Raw genomic sequence first — 23,307 nt, forward strand, 5'->3', positions numbered from 1 at the left:
GAGACATGGCCTTGGGTTGCACATAAATAAGCCCCTGTGGGGTTTCCAAGGTGGAGAATTAAATCAAGCAAATCAGCTCATTTAGCTCCGATTCCTGGTCCTCCTCCACTGACTTCCTTATTCTGTGAATTCTGAAATCTTGACTTATCACCCTAAATGGTCAGTCTGGATACCACCATATGGACGGTGGACTCCAGATACAAACCAAACCCCAGTTAATCACAGCAAAATGGTTCCTTCTACCAGCAATTTCAGAATATTTTTTACCATATCCATTTTCTTGAGTACTTTATGCCTTTAAAATATTTTTATTTACAAAGTATTTTATTTTCAGGAGGCAATTTTGTGACTTACTAAACCCTGAACGAGAACAAAAGAAAGTACCCCTCAGGCTCAAACCTCAGGCCCCTTTCTATTGTCCTTTCTTTCCAGGCAATCTTATCCAGGATCATGACTTCAAATATCATCATTTGATTCATGACTTCAAATACTGTATTCAGTTCCAGACTCTGTCAGGCCTCCAGATCCATATATCCTGAAACTTCCTCTTTGACATCTCCTACTAGTATCTCAAAGTCAGGCTTTACATGTCCAAAGGGCATAAAAGAAACTTAAGTAAAAAGTCATTGCCTCTCACTCTTCTTGCTGTCAAGCAACTATTTAATTTTTTATCCTTCTGGAGACGTTGTATGCATTCAATAAGGACATGTGCACACGCACACACGCGTGCACACACACACACACACACACACACACTGGTAGGTGCCAATAAAATGGCCCCACACAACCCCATCTCTTGTATGCAAAGACTTTCCTGTTCCCTATTCTTTGACTATCTTGCCTCTAACAAGATTCATCAACTTGGAGAGGATGCCACCTCAGGATTAGGTGACAAGAGTTTGCATCCTGGGTTTTGCTAGCTGGTTCTCTTTTTGCTGTCCTTGATGGAGTAAAACCAAAGAAAAGCCATGTGAGGAGGAACTGAGGACAGTCTGCAGCCTACAGGCAACACAGGAGTCCTCGGCCCAAAAGCACTGGAGGAGGAGGAGGAGAAGACCCCCCCAATAAGCATGTAAATGAGCTTGGAAGTGAGTCCTTCCCCAGCTGGGATTCAGCTGAGAACCCGGCTCTGTTGGGCACTGCCAGGCTTCTGAGAGACCCAGAAGCAGCAAATATGTGCCCATCTCCCTGACTACAAAAGCTGTAACAATTTTGTTGTTTTAAGCAGCTAAGTTTGACTTGATTTTAAGTAACAATTCACATACGAATTTTTTTAACATAAATTTGACTGTAGTCTATGCACTCTCTATATTCTCACTTATTTAACTTATCAAGTTAAGGAGGATTAAGTAGAGATTAGTGAGATAAGTTAAATGGGTTCAGAATAGGTTCTTGGTACATAGAGTTATTTTCTCAGTAGACTTAGCTCTGCCACAAGCTCCACCTGCCTGCTTTGCTGTGCAAAGATGTTGACAGTAAGTACAACCACTACTGCCTCCACCATAGCTGCAACTAGAACTGTTGGATGTGCCCAACACAACTGTCCCAGGGCCTTTGCACTTGACTGTCCCTAGCCCAGAATTGGGAGTCTACCTCATGAGTCTACCTGGCCTTTGGTCTTATTTTACTTGGATCATATTTCAAATACCACCTCTTCAGGGAAACCTTCTCTGTCTACCCTCCCTAAAACAGTAGTACCACTCTAATCTCTTTATGCTGTTTTTGATTCCATAGTTCATAACTGAGAACAAGAAATGCAACCCCTGATGTTCAGGAGCAGGTCTGACACTCACAGCTGGGCCTCCATGTTCTCTTGCCTAGAAGAAAAAAATAAACTCACAGCTCACCAACATCAGACAAGGCCACCTTGTCCCCATGATGACATAAAACAAAAAACAAAGAATTTTTGATAATTTCGCCTCAGCACAGATATAAAGCACAGCACAAACCCAAAATATCCCAAACTTCCTGTTTCCCAGCTGGAATAAATGACTGTTGCATCTTTACCAACCCCAGTGCTGGCTTCCCTCTATTCTGCACTCTCAGATAAGAGTCATTAAAATTCATAATCAGTAGGGCTGGGGGTTGTAGCTCAGTGGTAGAGCATTTGCCTAGTATATGTGAGGCCCTGGGCTCAATCCCCAAGACTGCAAAAAAAAAAAATTCATAATCAAAGAATTACTCCCATATCCTGGCAGCATTCAGTTCAAAGCAGAGCCCTGCTCTCTTAAGACCTCCCTGATAACATCTAACACATTGTTGAAGTCCTAACACATTGTTTTGGAGACACCCCAGGTTCCCCATAGTGTGTTTAGTCTTCTGTTGCAAGGAGCAGTAAATCTAGCTTTGTTTAACTAAAACTGCTTTGGTGATGGTCCTTAGTCAGAGGGCTTTGACATTATTTAAGGTACTATTTACTTATTCATTGGTTGATCATAAGATCTGAAAAGGCAGGGAATTTTGCTGTGTATGTTCACTACCGAGTCACTAGCATCAAAAACAGAACTTGGCATGGGATCAGTCTGTTTCTGTAGAGACACTGAAAAGAAGTTAGTCTTTCCTTCTTTTCCCAATAGCAAAACTGTAGCCCAGTAACGTACACTGAGTGATAATCAGGAACAAATAGGTTTTGTAAGTCATACCTACAGAATTTCTAATCTTTTTCAGAGAAGGTTCCTCTCAAGTGACTTCACATAATATAAATCAGAAACTGAGAACCTAGTAGGGATTTTCTTCTCAGATGCAGATGTATTTTGGAAGTGCATAGAAATTTACCTCATCTTTAACTGCTACTTAACAAGCAGTAGAATCAAAAATATCAATTTAAAGCAAAGGTTTTTTGTTTGTTTGTTTGTTTTTAAGAAAAAAATAACTAAACCAATGGGTGAAACAGGTAAGACGACCTTCTTGACTAAACCTGAAATACAGTTATGGGATCCCACCATTGATCACAGCCTCCCTTCAAACAGGAACTACACAGTTGTAATTATTCCAAGAGGACACGTTTCAAACGGCTTCCACTGCCAATATTGGCAATTGTGGTGATAGATGGCTTCGTGATTCTCAAGGGCCTGGGAACATCAATAATCTTTTTCCCTGAGTCTGCTCCATTTCTGAGGAAGTTGGTTCTTCCCTCCTCTAGATCTTGATGTGGGCATCAAATCTACAGTCTGAAGAGATTTTCTTTCTTATGTTCATTATTGTTCGTTTTTTGTTTTTGCCTGTCCTGAGGATAGAACCTAGGGCCTTGCACATGCTAGGCAAGTGCTCTACCAACTGAGCTACATCCCAGCCCCATATACCCATTATCCTGAAGTGCTTAGTTACATCCTTTCTATCCATGTGTGGATATTATATATATATGATATACAATATATACATAATATATATATATATAAATATATATATTTCTAGATGGTAATCTCTCCTTAAGCTTATATCTTTGTTCTTGAGTTTCCAAGTCATTCTCTAGAAAATATGTGCCTTTCAGTAAATTACAGTAATCTACAAAATAAAAGTTGTATTAGCAGAGGAAGGCTTTCTTTAAGAGAAAATGCAACTAAAACTGGGAGATAGTGAGAGACCAAAGGACCCAGTTTGAGTGACTGTGCTCAGCTTCCGTCACTGCTGGCTCCCCTGAACCACACAGCCACACTACACCACATTGTCCTTCATCCTTAATAGAAGGAGTGTCAGGAAATAGCAGTAATAATTACAGCCATCAAGGACACTTACAAGCTGTTTGAATTTTTTCTTGGCACTCGATTCCAACTTGCTGACCAAAAGCCTGGAAAAACTACTGAATGAAATTTCTTGGAAGCGCCATCATTTTCCATTTCATTTGGGGTGTTAAGTATTTGACTGACATTCACCTGGAGAAAAGAAATGAATACGCTTGCTTTCTTATGTTTCCATTTTACATCTTAAGGGCACCCCCATCAGATACCTTCACCCTCTTCAATGGCAGATCCAAGTTCTTGGTTATTACACGCGGTCCAATCTCCCTGTCTCCACCACAGTAACTGCTAGCACATTGAAATCCTAGTTACATATTGCATGCAGTAACAAGGAGATGCTGGGCTAGAGAGTTTTTAGCTTTGCCATTGTTGTCTTGGATTACACCATGAATGCCAGACCATCTGTCAGGGAAGCGCTGCCAAGAGTGGATATTTATCTGGCTTCTCTGTCAATTTAAGAGGACTTAGCAAGTTGGCCACCTGCCAGCAGCTACAGAACCAACCTTCAGAGAGATGACTGCTGAGGAAATGACTGAAATTGTACAATTTTAATCTCCCTTTTCATTTATCCAATTTCTCCACATCTGCACATAACGAAAGGGGAACTGGCTCAACCCCCCTCTGCACCTCCACACTCATTCATAATCGTTCTTTCTCTTACTTTCCATCACTTTCCTCCTGTCAAAATCCCAACCAACCTGCAGGGTTCAGCTGAAACCACAACCACAGGTAGAATCAAAGTATCACTTCTACCTTTTGTGTTCCTCTCAGTCACCAGTTTAAAACATTTATTAAGCATCTATTAGCTATTATGCTGTTACTGCCAGACAACTAATGGATCCTGCACAGCTTCCTATACAGAAAAGCTAAAGTCTCTGGAACTCACTTCCGGCAAGTATCTAGCCAATGATATTCACTCACACATATAACACGCAACACACAACACGCAAAATTACAAAATGAAAATGGAATAAAGAGACAAATTTGTAACCAAATTTTGGTTGTGGAAAATGCACAAGAGAAGTATTTGCTGAGTTTTCCTCTGGGTCAGACTTTGGAAATAAAAAGACAAGTCAGACACAGAAAATTGGAGGCCAACACAAGTCAAACAAATCTCCTTTCAGTGTATTAGGGGTTCCCAATGAGCAGTAGGGGTAAACTTTCCAAAAAAGTTATTTGAACCAAGATGCATTTATGTAATAACTGAATTATTAAATGTTCTGATTTACAAACACAAATAGCACAAAATGTAAATTAGATATTTGCAACATAGTCCTATTTTAATTGACAACATTTTACTTTCAAAAACCCCTCTTATCTGTGATTTCTCTTTCTGTAGTTTCAGTTACCTGTGGTCAACTGTGGTTTAAAAATATTAGATGGAAAATTCCAAAAAATAACTCCTAAGTTTTAAGTTGCATGCCATTCTAAGAATTATGATGATATCTTGTGGTGTCCCAACTATCCATGTCCAGGATGAGAATCATCCTTCTGTCCAGGGTATCCATGCCGTATATACTACCAGCCCGTTAGTCACTTAGGGGCCATCTTGGTCATCAGATCAGCTCTTATGGTATCACAGTGCTTGTGTTCATGAAACCCTCATTGCACTTAATAACAGTCCCAAAGTGCAAGAGTAATGAGGCCAACAATTTTATTACAATACATTTTTGTAAACATTCTATTTTGCTAGTAGTTATCACTAATCCCTTATGGGACCTAATTATAAGTTAGACTATATCATAGGTAAATATGTACGTATACGTATATAAGGAAAAACATACTATAGATAGGGTTCAGCACTGTTTTTGGTTTCAGGCATGTACTGGGGGTGTTGGAATATAACCCCCCGGGTAAAGGGAAACTACTATACTCTAATGGGCAAATAATGAGTTACAGAATGATTTTCCCTGGGAAAAATCTTTGGTTGCCAAATATAGCTCTAATTTTGGCAGGTAATTTCTGGCATAGGAAAAATGTTTTGAAGGAAAATGGAAGACCAGTGACATCAGATCTGGTTTATTATCTTAGGAGAACAGCTTCCCAAGTGTTCTCAAAACACAATTATTTCAACTGAAAACATGACATTTCTTTCTGGGGTTAGGCTAGTGACTTTGAAGAAGAATCCAGAGGGAGAACATCAATAAGGGAAACTCTTAATGGGCACTGTGGAGTCCAACTTGTTTGCAGGCCTGGGGCTCAGAGTATAGCCAATGTTGTCAGTTCTGCCTGGAGCCCAAAGGACTCCCAAGAAGGCTGTGCATGTGACTGGCAAGAACATCAATGCTAGGTGTGCAGAGTAGTGAAGAATCCCAAACGCATTGGCTTCCATACCTTGCTGATGTTGGAATCTCCCAGAGCATTTAAAAAATATCAATAAGTTGATCCTACCCCAAGAATTCTGATTTTATTTGTCTATAGTATAGCCTGAGCCTTGGAATATTTAGAAAGTCTCCAAATTTTAAGAATCACTGCTATAGAAGATATGGTAATTCAAGAAGAACTAGGGGAAGGTGGTCAAAAAAGATCCTGAAAAGACACAGAATTCAGCACTAGTCAGAAACTCCAGAGTATCAGAATGTGTGGAAAATCAGGACACATGAACATACCCCTGGGGAAGAGGTACCCCTACAAAAATCATAGAGGACTTTTTAAATAGGGGGACAAGATACCATAGAGTGATAGTCGAGCATGAAGCAAAGGCAGAAAATGTCCAAGACCCTGTGGCCAAGGGTCAAGGATCAAAATGACCCTTGGGACAATTTTGAAGAGGCCATGGTAGCAAAGCACTAGGTCCTGAAACTCAGTCTCTTGTTGGTAGTAGCACAAGGTCAGTCCTTTATCACACTCAATACCTAAATGAATTGCACAGGTATCCCAGAAAATATAACCAAATATTATCTATCATCTATTTAGTGTTTCACATCCCCTTGTCAGCTTATAAAGTCCTAAGTAAAACTTTCAGATATGTTAAGCCAAACATACGTGGCTAACCTTCTGAAGGTCACACACAAAATAAGACTGCCTGTTCAAGGACAATATGACTGGTCATTCCCAGATGGAGAATATTCTATAAATGCAAGAGCTAACCACAGGGACAAAGGTTGCTTCATGTTAAGACACTGTTGTACCTCTTTCACTCTAGAGAAAACCTTTTACAAAATCTGCATTTACATCTTTGAAGTTTTCCATGTATTACTAAAGAGAATAAATGAAAAATTGTCCAATAATAATGAACATGAACTTAAGTCTACAACTGAGGGAGGCTGAGGCTCTTTAATTGCATACTAGGTTCAGTTTTGGCAGAAAATATTTAAACACCTGTCCTTTCAAAAATGTTCAAGTATCATTAACTGACAAGACTCACACCTGTTTGAATCTTTATATGCAGTTGCTAATGGAAGTCATAGTATCTGTCTCTGAAGCAGAGAAAATGTATGGCAAGACCAAGTAGACCTACAGAAGGAACTTCCCATTATTCAAAATGATAACCCATTCCAAAATCATCTCGCCCAGGAATTTGTTAGATCCAAAATCCCAAGGATTTTTAGTCCTTCAAACATTTTAACAATTTTAATTTAAATCGTCTTTTCCCCTGGATTCTACCTGATTAACTCTACTTCCTAACATCTGTTTCTCTGCCGAGCAGTGTGAGCTGGACTTTAGGATGGTGCAATTCCAAGAAGTTAATCAGTGCTCTGTTCTCCCTAGCACCAAATCCCAGTAGAAAAAGAGCACAGAGTCTCATGAGGGATTTCTATCAGCAAAACACTGCATTCCTGAGGAGTGTTGGCATAAGTCGGATTTTCCTTTGTGTTTCTTCTCCATCTGATCATTCAAAACACAGGAGCTCATGGATATGCATGCTCTCTGTTTAATATCTCTCTGTTCAAAATGTGGTCCATGGACAAGCAGCCTCGGCTTCCCTGGAAATTAGTTAGAAGTGCAGAATCTCAGGGCCAACCCCAGATGGTCTGAGTGAGAAACAGCTTTAACAAGATCTCCAGTGATTTATGTGTAGGTTAAAAATGACAATCATGGCTCTGGATAACCTGCCCTTCAGTTTCCTCTGAATATTTACCATGTGCATGTCATATATATAAAGTTTTTTTTATTCATTTGTATTTTAATTTTAGCAGTGATATTCGGAAAAAGTTCACAGTAGGCAAAGCAAATCAACAAGTGAATTAATGATTGCCCAGCTGTTATATTTGTCTTATCACGTGGTCCTCCCTCTCTCCTACAACTCCACAATTCCTATACAAATCATCTCCCTTCTTACACCTGCCACCTCTCCATAACCCGTTTCAGACTTAAGACACGATTATGAGGTACTTCTATCTTGATTAACTTATAGAAATTAAAAAATAACTATAGCTAATTATCTTCTGCCTTCAAGATGTCCTGGTTTGACTATTATAAATGATAAAAGAGATTTCCAGGTAATTTTGATGATCAGACCAGTGTGATAAATGCAGATCTAAGAGCATATTAAATATTCCTTCCTTCTTAAAAGAGGCATCTGACTTTTTGAAATAAGATACCATTAGCTCCAATCAATTTTGTTATAACTCAACGTATTTTTTTTTGCAATTGCATTTTAAATTCCAAGTTTGGGGTTTATTTTTATTGTGGGAGGTTTCTTATATTGGCAATAATAGATTTACCACTGGATTAAAAAGTCAGAAATCCTCTATACACTAGCCTTTATTAATCAGGAGTTTTACCTTTCCAAATGACTTTGGAAGAAATAATTGGAAAATGGGCCTTAACTACAACAAAAAATAAATATTTTGCTACTATGAAACTCTGAGAGACTCTAGTCATATCCCTAGGTGGAGAACTTTGTTTACGTTCACATTACTGCTACCTGGGTTTGATTCCCAGAGACTGGGGAAGCCTGATACATTTTACAGCCGAGAAGATGCTCAATGGAACTGAACATCAGCCTACTCAGCACACCAGATATTCACTCTTGAACTTCAAAGGAGTCAACATGCTTGAAGGGAAAACGGAATGCTACATTGTCTCTTGTATTCAAGTTTGAAAACAAATAGAAATAGGAGAGTGTGCAAAAGACATATTTATATCACAAATAAAAGGAGATGAACCGATGCTCTCTGTCCACATTACAGGCTAGGAATGAGTCTGTTTAGAAGAATAACAAGTTGAATGAGTCTGTTTATAAAAATAACACTGATTAGGGAAAGAAAAAAAAAAAGATCTTCAAATTTGAGCTTTTTCTTAGGCGGTATGATGTAATTGTGGATTGGGCGCACATTTTGAAAACACACACTTAAAATCTATTCCTTTTCCTGAGATCAATACTGGGAAGACTAGTTGTCAATAAATGTAACAAGGAATCAGATGAGGTCGAATTCCAGGGTTGCCTGGTTTCTGGTTTACTGGGAGTGAGGACCCAGACTCCCACCAGCTTCCCCCAGTGATTCTGCCCCAGTGATTCTTCTGGAAGTCACCAGCTCCCACCCTGCTCATCTCACAGGCTGCTGCTTCTCATAAACACATCCAGTTCTAATTCCTATCAGTCCCCATTTGCCTTCCTCTGGCCAAGCAAGCATGTCCCAAGGACGACTCTCAAGTCACTGACTTCTGCCAGCTGGGGATGCTGATTAAAAATGGAAATTCCTGTGGCTCACGCACCATCAGAATCTCTTGACTTGGAGCCTGGGACTACACACCTGAGATGACTTTTCACAAAATATTGAGAACTATTGCATTTCACAGAGCATGTTGATCAAAGGCAGGGATGCCCCTAGCATTTACCTATGTCTTTACCTTGTTCTGTGAATTGATTTGGAAACTGCTTTGGAAAAGATAGTTGGAACTTTTGCTTCAGTTTTACTAAAATAATTAATGTTCTCCTCTAACATTGAACACTGTATGCAAGTGATTATTATCTATGTATTACTGGTGAGCCCACTGTTTAGATTGAAGAGGAATGCATGATACTAACGTTAACACTTCTGCAGCATTTAGAATATTCTCAATTTCCCTGTATCCTGACTTTTCCAAGGTGGCACGACATGCTTGAGTGCATTCATTCAGGTAACATTGAAATTTATCTGCAAGGTTAGAATTTATAAGACGAGGTTTTGATGAGAAGGCTTTGGAGTATGTATTGTTAAATAAAGTTAATTCAAAAGAGAAAGTCACTTTAAAAACTTAGTGGACCCAGTGAATCAAAGTAATTAATGTTTTTTTTTTTTTTTTAACCCTCTCACTCAGAAAATAGACCTGTCTTTCTAAAGGTCCAGCAAAGTAGAATTTTAAAATGCCTGATAATTCAGACAAAGAACTATATGTTATATATGTGACATATACTCATACAGAACAAAGTACACACAGGAATATATACATATACAATGAAGTATCTATAGTGTTTTATACAAAGATGTTTTAAAAGATTCAGAGAAAAAACTGTGGGGTCCTTTAAAAAATTTCAAGTTTCCAAAATACATTGTACCTTCTGAAATATTATAAAGGTGTAAGCAGTCTATGGGTATGTTAGCCAGTTTTCTGTTGCTAATTGCACAATAAAACAGATTGCACAAGTTTCAGAGAAAAGAGATTGGTCTTGGCTCACAGTTCTGAAGGTCCAAGGTCAAAGGTCTGCATCTGGTGATGGTGGAGTCCTGAGTCTGCGCCGTGAGTCACACCATGAGAGACAGGGAGCCTGCATACGTGCATTCTCTGCTCTATCACTCTTTCTTGTATAGCCACCTGTGTTCAATTGCAGGGGCTCCACCTGAGGATCTTATCCAATCCTAATCACCTCCCAGAGGCCCACCTCTGAACAGCATAGTTAGACCAAATTTCCTTCCCCTTAACAACTCACAATGGGATTAAACCTCAACATAAGTTTCAGAGGGAAAACCCATATTCAAGCCATGGCTAACTAGAGTTGTGGCTCAAGAAAGTAGACAGGAGGCATGACTAGCAAGCCCTCTGAGGGTACAGATGCTCACAAAGCCAGTGCATGAGGCAGAGGTTAAAAGCTGTGTGTCAAAAAATGTTCTTTTATACAGCTTCAGAATCTTTAGACCTCTGGTGTCTACACAATAAAATCATAATCATACTTCCGTGTCAAGTAGAGTAAAGCAATTAGCACCAATGACAGATGAAGAGTCAGAGTAATACAGCAATATAGACTATTTAAAACAGCCAAGTCAAAAGAGAAGCCACAGGCTCCCTCTTAAAGGAGGGAGGAGGGGAAGGAAAATTTGATTTAAATTGAGCAGAGCTGTGCTCAAAATTGTTAAAGTGCAGGGTAAAACCTACTTCACGTGGAGAAATACGGTTACTTAGTCTTGCTCCATTAGGAATTTTTCTTCTAGAAATGTACAGAGGTTAAGTATTTGTGATTAGCTAAATATAAGTAGGCAGACTTTATTTCAGAAAAAAAAAAAAAAAAAAAAAAACAGATGACTGGTCATGTGACCCTCTATGTCCATCTAAAAGCTGTACCTTGGGGTCATCACCAAGAAAGCCAGAGGAGGAATGAGTTGAGCAACCAAACAGTCACAAGCCCTGGATTATAAAATAAATATGCATGTGTCCATACTAACTAAAATAAGCAGTTCAATAAATTTTTAAATGGTGGAGGGGAGCAGATGTTCCTTTTAGAAAATATCAACTTGATAAATGTGAAAGGAATGAGAAAAATACACAATTGCTGTTAGGGATACACCACGGTAATAATTGTTGATGAAATCCATTGACAGATGGATGCTAAAATCAGCAAGTAAAAAATTAAGAAGAAACAGGTGATCTGTAAAGGCCCAAAGTAACTTTAGAAAGGAGAAATCCGACATCCCCTCAACCAAGAATTGAAGACCCACTTCATAAGCAATAGGACATATTGATGTAGGTACATCATAAGAAGGATACATTTCTGTGGAATTCTTACTCCAAACTCCATAAACTTGACTTAATAGAAAACATCAGGCAAAACCAAATTGTGTGACATTCTACGAAATAACTGATCATCCTAAAATGTCAGAAGTGTCAAGGTCATAAATGACTAAGGAATTGCTATTGAAGATTGAAAGTTGCAGATTGAAGGCTACAAAAAGACACAGCCACAAAATGCACTCAGGGATACTGAACTTATCCTAGAACAAAAGTAAGGTATTTGGGGAGAAAGTAGAAATGTTTGAGTATGATTTGGAGGTTAGTAACCAATGATATTTTTCTTAGTTGAAATATGATTATGTGCATTGTTAATGTTTGGGAACTCCCCAGGTGCAAGGCAAATGTGTACCAGTTTTGTTAAGTTTTCTGTAAATCTAAAACACTTTCAGATTAAAAAGTTCTTCATGACATACAGAGACAGCATTTTCATGTGGATCCGTCCTCTCTTGGGCTGCTTGCAAATTAAGCCCAAACCACTACTAAAAGCTTTTCTTTCTCTCCTGGTACACATTTGAGTTTTCTTTGGAAAGTTGCTACTTGTCTGTAAAGATCCAGACACACTCACGTGTTAAATTTTGAGGTCAACTGTTGAGTGAAAACCCAACTCGATTACTAATAAAGGCATTTCCTATAATATGTATTTACACTCTTTAGACATCACAATCAGCAAAAGAAAATTACTGATGAATGTAGCATGCTAAATTAAATGTTAATTGCCCCTAAGTGTTATTGTGGGTAAATTGGTGTTGCAGAAGAGTAACATTTTTAGCACTACGATATACATAATATGACTCACTTAAAAGACATTTTAGCATCCCCAAAATAAAATTTAGTAAATTTAGGGTATGGAATAATTGACTTTCATTAAACTTTTCTTAATTAGATATTTGCTAAATAGGTTTATTAATGATCACAAAGTGAATCTATAAAGCAACTTGTAAAACTGTAGAATTTACCATGTAATGGGCTTTCTATTCATGATTATTACTATCAAGAGGAGCAGGGCATGTGATAGATAGGCTACATTTTGCTTAATGTTTGCTTTGAGGTATTTTATGTTCTAAATAGGTAGTAAATGTCCATTTATAAAGAAAAGCAATAGTCAGCAAGCTGCATAAAAACTAACTGGAGGACTGTCTATATTTCTACCAGTTTTAATCAAGTAAGTGAAAGCAATCATCCTTAATCATCCTGCATGCCAGACTCACTTTCAAATGGAGCCTCTCTGACTCCTATATAAACCACAGCAGGGTAGTTGCATCCTGGCACTGAGAACCGAGAACCAACGCACTGGAGCAACTTGCAGCATCCAAAGTAATGCAAGAAAATTTAATATGCCCAGCAAATTATCCAAAGCATTGTGAAAAAAAACTTACACTTTTTTCCAGTTTGAATAGACTGCCTAATCTATTATGCTCAAAACTCTACCCATTTTAAAAATAATAATTCCAACACTTACAGCAATGTTTTTAATTGCGACTACACTGTGTATACCTGAATGCCACAAAAGCAGTTTTATATCAGGTAACATTTGAGCCAATACATAATGGCATAAATAATACTGAACAGCCCTCTTTTATAAAAAAAGGAGAAGTGGTGCAGATGCTAATGTATTTCGCTGAAAGCAAATAAAAGGCATCACGATTGAACAATTTGTAACTGAGGAGCAAAGATTTCCCTGCACACCATTGCCTTTTGCTTTGTTTGCCTGTGCATAAGAGAAGTAAAATCAGGTTGATTTTAGTTATGAGGACACTGTGAGTAAAGAAGCTTTATTAATGGATTTACTGATATAAGGCATAGGGAGGGGTTAATCTGTTTTGCTAATAATAACAGAGCTGCGTTTGCACATTACGAGGGTCTTCAGGTTCTGGAGGTGAAGGTAATTGCTCATCTCAGCAATAGGCGTCCCTTCCTGTGAAGTGCATCACCAGAAATCCACCCTTCAATTACACGTGTGCAGAAAACAACCCATTTTCGTCCTCATTTCATCAATGTTTATTCAATTAGCTCTATTGACTGTTAACCATCAGAGACTGAGTGCGAATCAGAGATCCCTCTCCTGACCTCATGGGTTCCGTCTCGTGGAGGTTTGCAGGTGCAGGGAAACAAGCACTTCCATGAACAGAATTGAACCTACAAGTGCAGATCAGGAAAAGCTAGGCTGAGAGAATGATGCTCCAAACAACTAAAATGAATCAACTAATTACGCTGCGGAGGAAAGAATTCACCAGACAGGAGCAGCAAATACCACATCTATGCACATAGAAGCAGGACTCGGGGGCTTAGGGAAAACAAATGGGAGAGGGTTCAAAGAACACCAATGTGAAAAAACACGGGTACCTCTGTCTGATGAGTCTAGGACCAGATCATGATTATGTTTAAATTAATCACATAAGTTATCATTGCAATGGAAGCTCTTGATAGGGAAATACACCTTTCTAAGTCTCTGGAACAATGAGAATAAACCTATGTGAAATGTATGGGAATGATCATATTACAAAATAATGCCTACCTCCTACAGCTGCTGAATAGGGAGGGTGAGCAGATGATGGAGAGGCTTGTAAGGGAGAGAATGGCTAGGAGATTGGGAGGTTCACGGTCCCAATGTGATGGACAACTTAGAAGGCCACCCGAAGAGATGGCAGTCTTGGGTGCAATTTTTTGAGAAATAAATGAGGATAGATTTATAATATATTTAAGGGATAAACTGATGGATCTTGAAGATGAATTAGAGGATATGGTGGAGGGGAAGTCCTGGCTTGATTTTATCTTTTGACAACCAAGTGGATGGAGCTGCTATTCCATGAAACAAGAAACCCTGGAAGAGGCCAGTAGCAAAGAGTTGCAGAAAGATGCACTTTGGGATAAGGCTCAAATCAGCACGAAAGATCAGGGTAATCTTTACATCAACCCGGAGATGGGTCTCTTGAGTACATGACAGAGGGCAGCCGAAGTCTGCTAACTGGTACTCCGCAAGGATAGTTGTCTGAAGAGTAGGCAAGGCACTGTCAAACAGTGTAATTGTCCTGACAATGACAAGGGAGCTAGACTCTATCCTGTGATTATGTAACAAATATGATTGTCCCACTGAAGAGTATGATTGTCATTTACCCAGGACAGAAGGGAATCAAGGGTTGGCAAGGAGCTTCCCTTCCCCTTGTACTGTGTCCTTTATACTTTGGGGCAGGGTTTGGGGCAGCAATGGTCCCACCTTGGGTGGGAGGGACAGCAGTGCAAAAGAGTAAAGTAGAGGACCCATTGGAAAGATTGGTAGACTCTGGGCACTATGATAATGGCTGTCCAATTCAGTTTTTCTGTGTTGTACTTATCTTCTGTCATTCCCAAGACTTCCTTAATTTTTTGCCTTAAATGCTGAAGTCTAGTTGCTGCTGAATTTGGTGAATTAAGGGAGAAAACTGAGCTTCAGCTGAAAGAAACTGATCATAAAAAAAGAGATAATCTACTTAGCATAAACTAGACTCGAGTTGGGTGATTAAGTAATAGCTTGATGTAGACCAGTTAGCTGAAATAACCTCCAAAGACCAAGATAAGATGATAGAATAGGGGCTGGGGAGAGAGCTCAGTCGGTAGAGTGCTTGCCTTACAAGCACAAAGGCCCTGGGTTCGATCCCCAGCACCCCCCGCCCAAAAAAAATGATAGAATATGATACCCTTTCTTCTGGGCCTCCTGAAGACCTTGGGAAAGGGAGGATCCACTTAAAATATCTCATTTCCATTGCTTGAGAGAAGAGTTCAAACTATTTTTATTTGGGTATTAAAGGAATGGATACTATCTGAATGCTATATGAATTAGGTTGAGGTCAGCCTTGGTTTTACTGAACTGCCAGGGAGTCAGTGAGAGAGTCTATATCTCTTCCCAAACCTACTCCTTTAATGGAAAAGCATTCAGATGGGGGAAAAAATTGTATGTGTATAATTAGTATTTATTTGGACAATTTAGTCACAATTTTGTACATGCAATATTTATAGTATTTCCAAAAATATTTTCCTTCAGAATATGGATTTCAAGAATAAGTTTTTATTGTCTTACAGCTTAACTTCTATACCTAAGCTTTAATTTTAAGATAGAAACCAATATAAAAGTAGAAATTGCTACAAAGAAATTTTTAGAAGCATTTCTGTACCATATCAATTTCATACATCATGAAATTTCGACTATGATAAAGCCAAAGTGTGCTAAAATTTCCACTAAGAAAGACATCAGGAAAGATGAAAGATTTTCACTCTCTTATACAAATCATAGGTAGAAGAAGAACATGTGGGCAGGAAATGTGATACCATTCAAGAACTATCATCACATTTTCTTTATCCATTCATCTACTGATGGGGTCACTTGGGTGATTCCATTTCTTGGCTATTGAGAATAATGCTGTAATGAACATGGGAGGGCAGATGTCTCTCTGTCTTACTGATTTCATTTCCTTTGGATATATACCCAGTGGTGGGATTGCTGGATCATATGGTAGTTTTATTTTGAAGTTTTTAGGGAAACTCTATACTTCCTTCCATAATAGCTCTACTAATTTGCATTATACCAATGGTGTGCAAGTTCTCATGGGTAAATATGAAGGATGTTATGGTAAGTGAAATAATCCAAGCACAGAAAGACAAATATAGTACTGATATTTGAAACCTAAAAAAGTCAACTTCATAGAAGTAGACAGTAGATTGGTGGGTACCCAGAGGCTGGGGTGGTTGAAGAGAAAAAGGGGTAAGAAAATGTTGGTCAAAGGATAGAAAATTCCAGTTAGATAGGAGGAATAAGTTCAAGAGATCTATCAGACCATGTGACTATTGTTAATAATATACTATATTCTTGAAAAATATGAAGAGACTGAATTTAAAGCATTATCACTCCAAAAATGAGAATGTGAGGTGATGCACATGTTAATTAGTCATAGTCATTTTACTATATGCATAATGTACATATTCTTCAAAACATTAGGCCATACATGGTAAATACATATAATTCCATGTCAACTTAAATAAATAAAACTATTAATCTTTACACCAAAGGTTCATAACATAAGAACTCCACCTAATTTTCCATGATTTTGGTCAGTGTTTTATTTTCTGAGGTTTTTGTGAGATAAAACATGGATTTTTTTTTCATTATGGTTAGCTTATTTTCTTTCATATATTGACAATCTCATTCTGGAAGATGCTATTTTCTAATAATTTTCTAACTGCTATTAATTTCTACTGAGAAAAGTCAGTTAAATATCTCCAGCAAATGAAAGACATGGTTACAAAGTCTCTCTTATGGTCATTTGTAACCATCTTCACATGTATTTTGGAAGAACAGGTCATTTCACTGCTCAATTAAAAAATTAATTTGTTCCTGTTGAAAATATAGAGAAACATGAATCATTTATAACAGCTTATTTTGAATGAAAACATGAACTCATTCAACAGAAACATAATTTACCAGAAAGTTTGTCACAAGGACAGCTTGGAAGCAGACAGGCTAGTTCAATGGGCATAAAGTCATGTCTGGTATCAGCAAATGTAATGAGGAAATCATTTTATAAGAGCACACACAGGCTAGTCTGGCGCGATAAAAGGAATCATGATAAGGACCAGTCTTGCTAGTCCCTGGCATGAAGAAATAGAAATTGATGATATAATGGCTTTTTAAAAAATCATGGTTAGAGATCCAAATTTTCAAGAGGTAATAAGAAAGCACCAGGAAAGTCAAACGGGGAGAGTTTCCAATCCTTTCTCAGGGAAAAGAGAAGGGCTCACAGGAAGACAGAGTCATGAGAGGAGCCAAAGCCACATTTTGGCTAGATGTGCTCTTTGCATTTGCTCCCGATATGAAAAGTGAGGCCAATTTACAGAAAATAAACTACACCTTCTCTACATGACTGATGAATAGTGGGTATAAGCAGTTACTTCACCAGGACTTTACACATAGAAGTGTAAAAGGACACCTGAATAGAGATTTCTCTCCGGAAAAGATCAAACAAAAAGGGTCTGGAGTGAAGGACGTCAGGCCAGGCTGGATGGAGCAAACGACAGGAAGTGGGGTTGTGAGAAGCAGATCAATACCCTCCAAAGCCATCCGTATCCTCGCCCCTGCGGCCTGTGATGATGTTCCTTTACGTGGCAAAGGGGATCCAGGCTGCAGATGGAATAAAGGATACCAATCCATTGGCACTGAGACAGGGAGATTTTCCTGGTATTTGATTATCTGGACTGTGAGTCCAATGTAATCTGAAGGGTCTTTAGAAGTGGAAAGGCAGGCAGACAAGGTCGGAGTGACACAATTTGAGGACCTTACCTGCCATTGTTGACTTTGAAAAATGAAGGAAAAGACCAGGAGCCAAGGAATGTACAGATGATAAACAGAAACTGAAACAGAGTCTCTCTCTGAGTTCCCAGAAAGAAACAGAACCCTATCCATAGGGTTTGGAATTCTAAACTACAGAACTATAAGATGATAAATTTTTACTGTGCTAAACTATCATGTTGCTGTGATTTATTATAGCAGCAACAGAAAAGTGATAAAGGGGACACTAAGTAAAAGTCCATAAATAGAATTCTGAGAATCTCCTCAACCCCACAGATACTGAGAATTTGAAGCTCTTTCTAAAGCATTAAGTTTCTGAGAGTCCCACCTAAACTTAGCTTCCAATCAGGCAAATAGTTCCTAGCTTCCATATCTGAATGAGAGACAAAAATTACCTCTGATATTTGAGGAGTCTTTACCATGAAATAAATAGACAAATCAATATTAAGCCCCTCCCCCCCAAAAAAAAGGAGTATGGAAAAAAGATACAGTAGAAGGAACATAAGAAATTATCAAAAAGCTATAAAAAAATATGATAAAGATAACCAAGGTGGTATGTAATTAATAAATCAGGAAATTCTGGGGGAAATTTTCATCCATAGAACTTGTAAAATGAAAAAAAAAAAAAGAACTTGTAAAATGTGAAAGCTGAAATTAAAAATTGTCAATGGAGGTATAGGGGGATACTATTGGGAAAAAATCTTCCAAAATATAGAATAATGGAAAATAGATGAAGGCAGAAGAGAAACTAAGAAAATAAAGTAAAATCCTAGAAAGTAAGAAGAAATAAAATGGTATGTGGTAAAGGATTAACTTCGCCCAGAAAGAAGTCTGGCCTTTGCCCTTGGCTCCTGGGAAGTAATCTCTCGAGTCGTCAAATATCCTGTCCTGCTTACATAAGTGGTCTATAACCTTCACAAGGCTGCAGTGGTCATGCAAGTCTGAGGAGCTACTGCAGACTAAAGGAAGCTAAAATCATACAACCATTGGATGCAGCATCTAATTCTGAACTGGATCATTGTGCTAGAAATAACATTATTGGGACAATTACTGAATCTCTGAGATTTTAAAATTAGGTAGTAAGATTGTATCATGCTTCCAAATTTTCTGCAACATTTTTCTTTTTTTTTTTTTTTTTTTTCTAAATCATAGTCCTTTATTTCTGGACATGAGTCAATTTTCAAACCTAGAAACCACTGCCTGAAGGATAGCCTAGGTCTTCAGAAAGATTGACTCTGTCTCACAATGTTGAGGGTTCACGTTATCGATTCCCCAAACCTTTCCACAGTGAACTAGAACCATATACCACGATGACAGAACTGTGTGCAGAAAGGGGAAGAGTCAAACATTCCAAGGACATTGACATTGTATCTGAGTTGACGCTGAGGATAGCCCCTCAGCCCACTAAGAGTGAAGGTATATTGAAGATTCCTGTCTCAGGTCCAGCCACTGGACCCACGTAGTAGTCATGTCCGGGGTCTCCAAATGTGTAAATAGGATGAATATGCCTGGTATTGGTACTTGCCCTACTTTAGTTCTTCAGTCAATGAGGTGAGTTCATTTAGCCAATGAAGTAGACTCTGCCACAGAAAGATAATCCAAATGGAACTCTCTGACAGTGATTCTGATCCTGCCCCACTCATCAAAATAACACACCTACACAAGGTAAGGAGGACAGTGGTTAGTGCTGTCCTTATGGGTCTTAGCATGCAAAGGTCTCCAGAGTATCTCCAGTAAATTCACTGATCTTACCCCTGAATGATTCCCCGAATGATGCTGAGAATGAAAATGAAGTGTCACAAAGTCCAACATGTGGAAGTCCCAATCGCAACTGCTCTGCCACATGGGATACTTTTGTTGGGACCCATTAACATGAACTTAGGTATATCATGTGTGGCTATTGATCTGAAAAATCTATCCTTTTCCCAATCTATTCCACAGGAATATTACATTGAAGAAATTCAGGGTTCTGGAGATATGCCATATTACCTGCAGCAGAGAAATAACTTCCTAAAAAGGACTCTTGGTGTGCTACTGAATCCAACCAGAGATAAAGTGCCTGACAATGGCACACTGAATGTGGGCCAGATAGCCCATAATGAGCTGGGTTCTCAGAGTCACCAAGTCCTTAGTCAACCAGACCCAGCAGAAGGCCATCGTAAATTAGAAACGGTACAGCTGAGATCACACACAAGCAAGGACAAGCCAGCTAAGCTGTACAAGCTGATGGCTTGGACCACACATTATCTACCACTGCTCTACCAACACCTTTTCCCAAGGGCCACTAGGGCTGCATGAGGGGTCTCTTATTACCAACTTCTGGAGGAGGGAAATTTCTAAATTTGGCATGGATGAGTTGATTTAGAATGGGGGTGCAAGCTGAAAATAAAAGATGGCACTGCTCCAGTCCCAATCAGAGTGGTATCACAAGACAGCAGTGAGAAGAACCCCTGTCCAATGAACACAATGCCCAGGTGACACACCTGCGTTCACTTTGTATGAGAGAAAAGGCCCATGGCCATGATTTTTGTGGATTTGGGGACAGTGAATTGCCCAGTTTGTCTAGAAGGTAGAAAATTTGGCTGGTGGAAGACAAGAAGGTCTAAGGTACAAGCATGTGGTTAGATCTAGAAGTGGGCATGGAATATAAAGAACTTTGCCCACCAGAGAGCACACGCTTCCATGAAAGAATCACTCAAGAACCAAGCAGACAGAAGGACCTGGCTTGTTGATATCAACCAGTCTCAATCACTGTCCACCAAAATGCTGGCACAAGGGGCTTAGGATACCTGGACAGAAGTTGTGCATATTGGAATGGCACAAGCTCCCACTCAGCCAGACTGAGCTAGCTACCACCACTCCTGGATGGTCAGACGGTCAGCAACAGAGACCAGTGCTGATTTCCCAAAATCGTTCCCCTGTACAAGAAGACAAATTCTGTGGCAAGTCAACCATATTGGATCCTTTCCACCATGAAAAGGACAGAGATTCACCTTGATTTGAATCATGACTTCTTTGGGTATGAGTGTCTTACTTGCAAGGCACCAACTGACACCAGAGTGTCTGCAGAGACCTTCTGTGGTGTGGCATGTGACAAGACCAGCAATATCATGGTGATGTCACTCATTCTTTGCTATAATGTGGCTCCTTGATGAGGCTGTGCTTCATGCAAGGCTACACTGGAGGTAACCGACTCTAATCAACAGTGAGAGAACTACTATTACACTAAGGGGCAGGGGGAATAGGTTTGGCACTTAGATACTTGTTTGATCCATTTTAATGATAAATATATAAGTGTAGCAGATATAGCCTAAGAAGGTTGTTGTGGACAAGGGTTCAAATTCCCTGTAGTGTTGCCAGCTGGAGATGTGAGAATCAGTGTGGATGATAGAGGAGGGAGGAGTACACGTTGCAGCCCACAGCACAACTGCAGGGGCAGGGTCTGTGGTCAGGTCCACCCTGTTCCCCAACCTCAGCTCACCCCAGGAAATGAGGCTCAGTGGAATCCTGCAGAGATGCTGCCAAAACTCACATGAAGCAGAGGATCTGAGCAGCACAGCAGGTACCTTCAGGGGTGCTGGACTGTGCCACCGAAATCCCTGTTTCAGGACTTAACGATTTATTCTCCCAGGCTTCTGGAGAAGATTGTCCCCACTCTTCAGGAACTGCCTAAGCTGAGAAGAGACATTTGTCCAGGTTCACACCCATGGCATCCCGCCCTCAACAGCCATTGCTGGTCCAGACAGGAGTAGAAATTCCCAGCCTCTTCCTTCCAACTCAGACATCTCCAAAGAGCCATGTCAGCAGGGTCCCTGGTTCCTGGTCCTGGTGGCACCCCTGCCAAACTTCTCTGTCTGCTCCATCCTACACCACATCATCCTCTCTCCCTTGGGGGTTGTGTGTTACTTCCTAATAAACCTCCTCTATGGTAATTTCTGTCTCAAAATTTACTTTCTTGGGAATCCAACCCAGGACAGCATGTTGGACAAAGAGACAGCTTAAATAATTGGACGTGGTGGGGCAGGGCTATGGTCAGTGTAGGACCCTTTCTCCTTATAAGATTATATTTACCTGTTTTTTTTTTTTCAAGATCAGTCATGTGTTTTGATCAAAATTTAAGTATAATAATAAAAGAGGAAAAAATTTAAGATACAAATGCACTGGGGAAAACATTATTCTTGTAGGTCAGATTTAATTTCATTTGCAAATCTTCAAAACCAAGCACCAGGGTAGCTATCCATACACCAAAACACCAGTCTCTTACTGTGTAGGATGCAGACTGTACGATAGTCCTTCAATCTTCATTTTATATTCTTTCTTGGAGACATGAATGTGCTCATTCACACACATCCCCAACACACAGACACTTGACTTCTGGACTTTTGATTCCCTGTTACCACCCTCTATCATCCAGACTTTGGAAAAGCAGAGGACAATGGGAACATATTGAAATCAGCGGGAAGAATCACCACGTAGTTGACACATGAGTTTGAAAGCCAGACATCAACTGAACATACTCTGATTTAGACTGTGACTAATTCATCCTTCTATCATGGTAGGGGAATTTGATGACTCAATCTGTCATATTAACTCATGGATTTCACAAAACCTATGTAAAAGTGCTCCAATTTTAACTGTCTGTCCTGGGACCAAGGACGATAAACTTAAATAGTTTTAAAAGAAAGTCAACTCTATCAAGGCAATGGCCTGTCAAATAAAGGCTGATGTTCATTAAAAACAGGCAATGGATAAGATCTAGAACTATAGGTCATTCTGGACAAGAAGGCTTATCAAGATTCTTCAGGTTTTTCTATACCATTAAATAATTGTCAAAATTTCAGCTCTTGGAAACACAAGATCAATACCATGTGGAGTAGAAGGGACACTGTGGTCTCAGCTTCCCAACATACACACTGTTATTGTCCTCTTGGGAACGGCAATTCACATATCTGCCTCTTAGACTTCTCATCTGTAAAACTGAGCGGTTCACATTAAACAGGATGTCAGTATTTTCCAGTCCCATGAGGAATGTTGTCAGTCTGTCACCCTGAAAGACAATACCACCTAATGAAGGATAATTTTAAATGACTGACTTCTCTTTGATGGTTGTCTGGTTGCTTCTTGCTGTGTTTTTGTTTTGGGGGATTTTTTTAAAACCAACATCTAAAGAATGTATTTAATGTGATTTAAAGAGCAACACTTAGGAATGGATTAAAACCAAGCTCTTTTCTAGAATGGAAAAGGACCATTCAATGGCATGGTTCCCATAAAATGAACATGTCATTTCCCACTCGTCCCCATTTCATATAGGCAAGTCTTTGA

The sequence above is a fragment of the Sciurus carolinensis genome, chromosome 16, assembly GCF_902686445.1.
Source record: "Sciurus carolinensis chromosome 16, mSciCar1.2, whole genome shotgun sequence".
In the NCBI taxonomy this organism is placed as follows: Eukaryota; Metazoa; Chordata; class Mammalia; order Rodentia; family Sciuridae; genus Sciurus; species Sciurus carolinensis.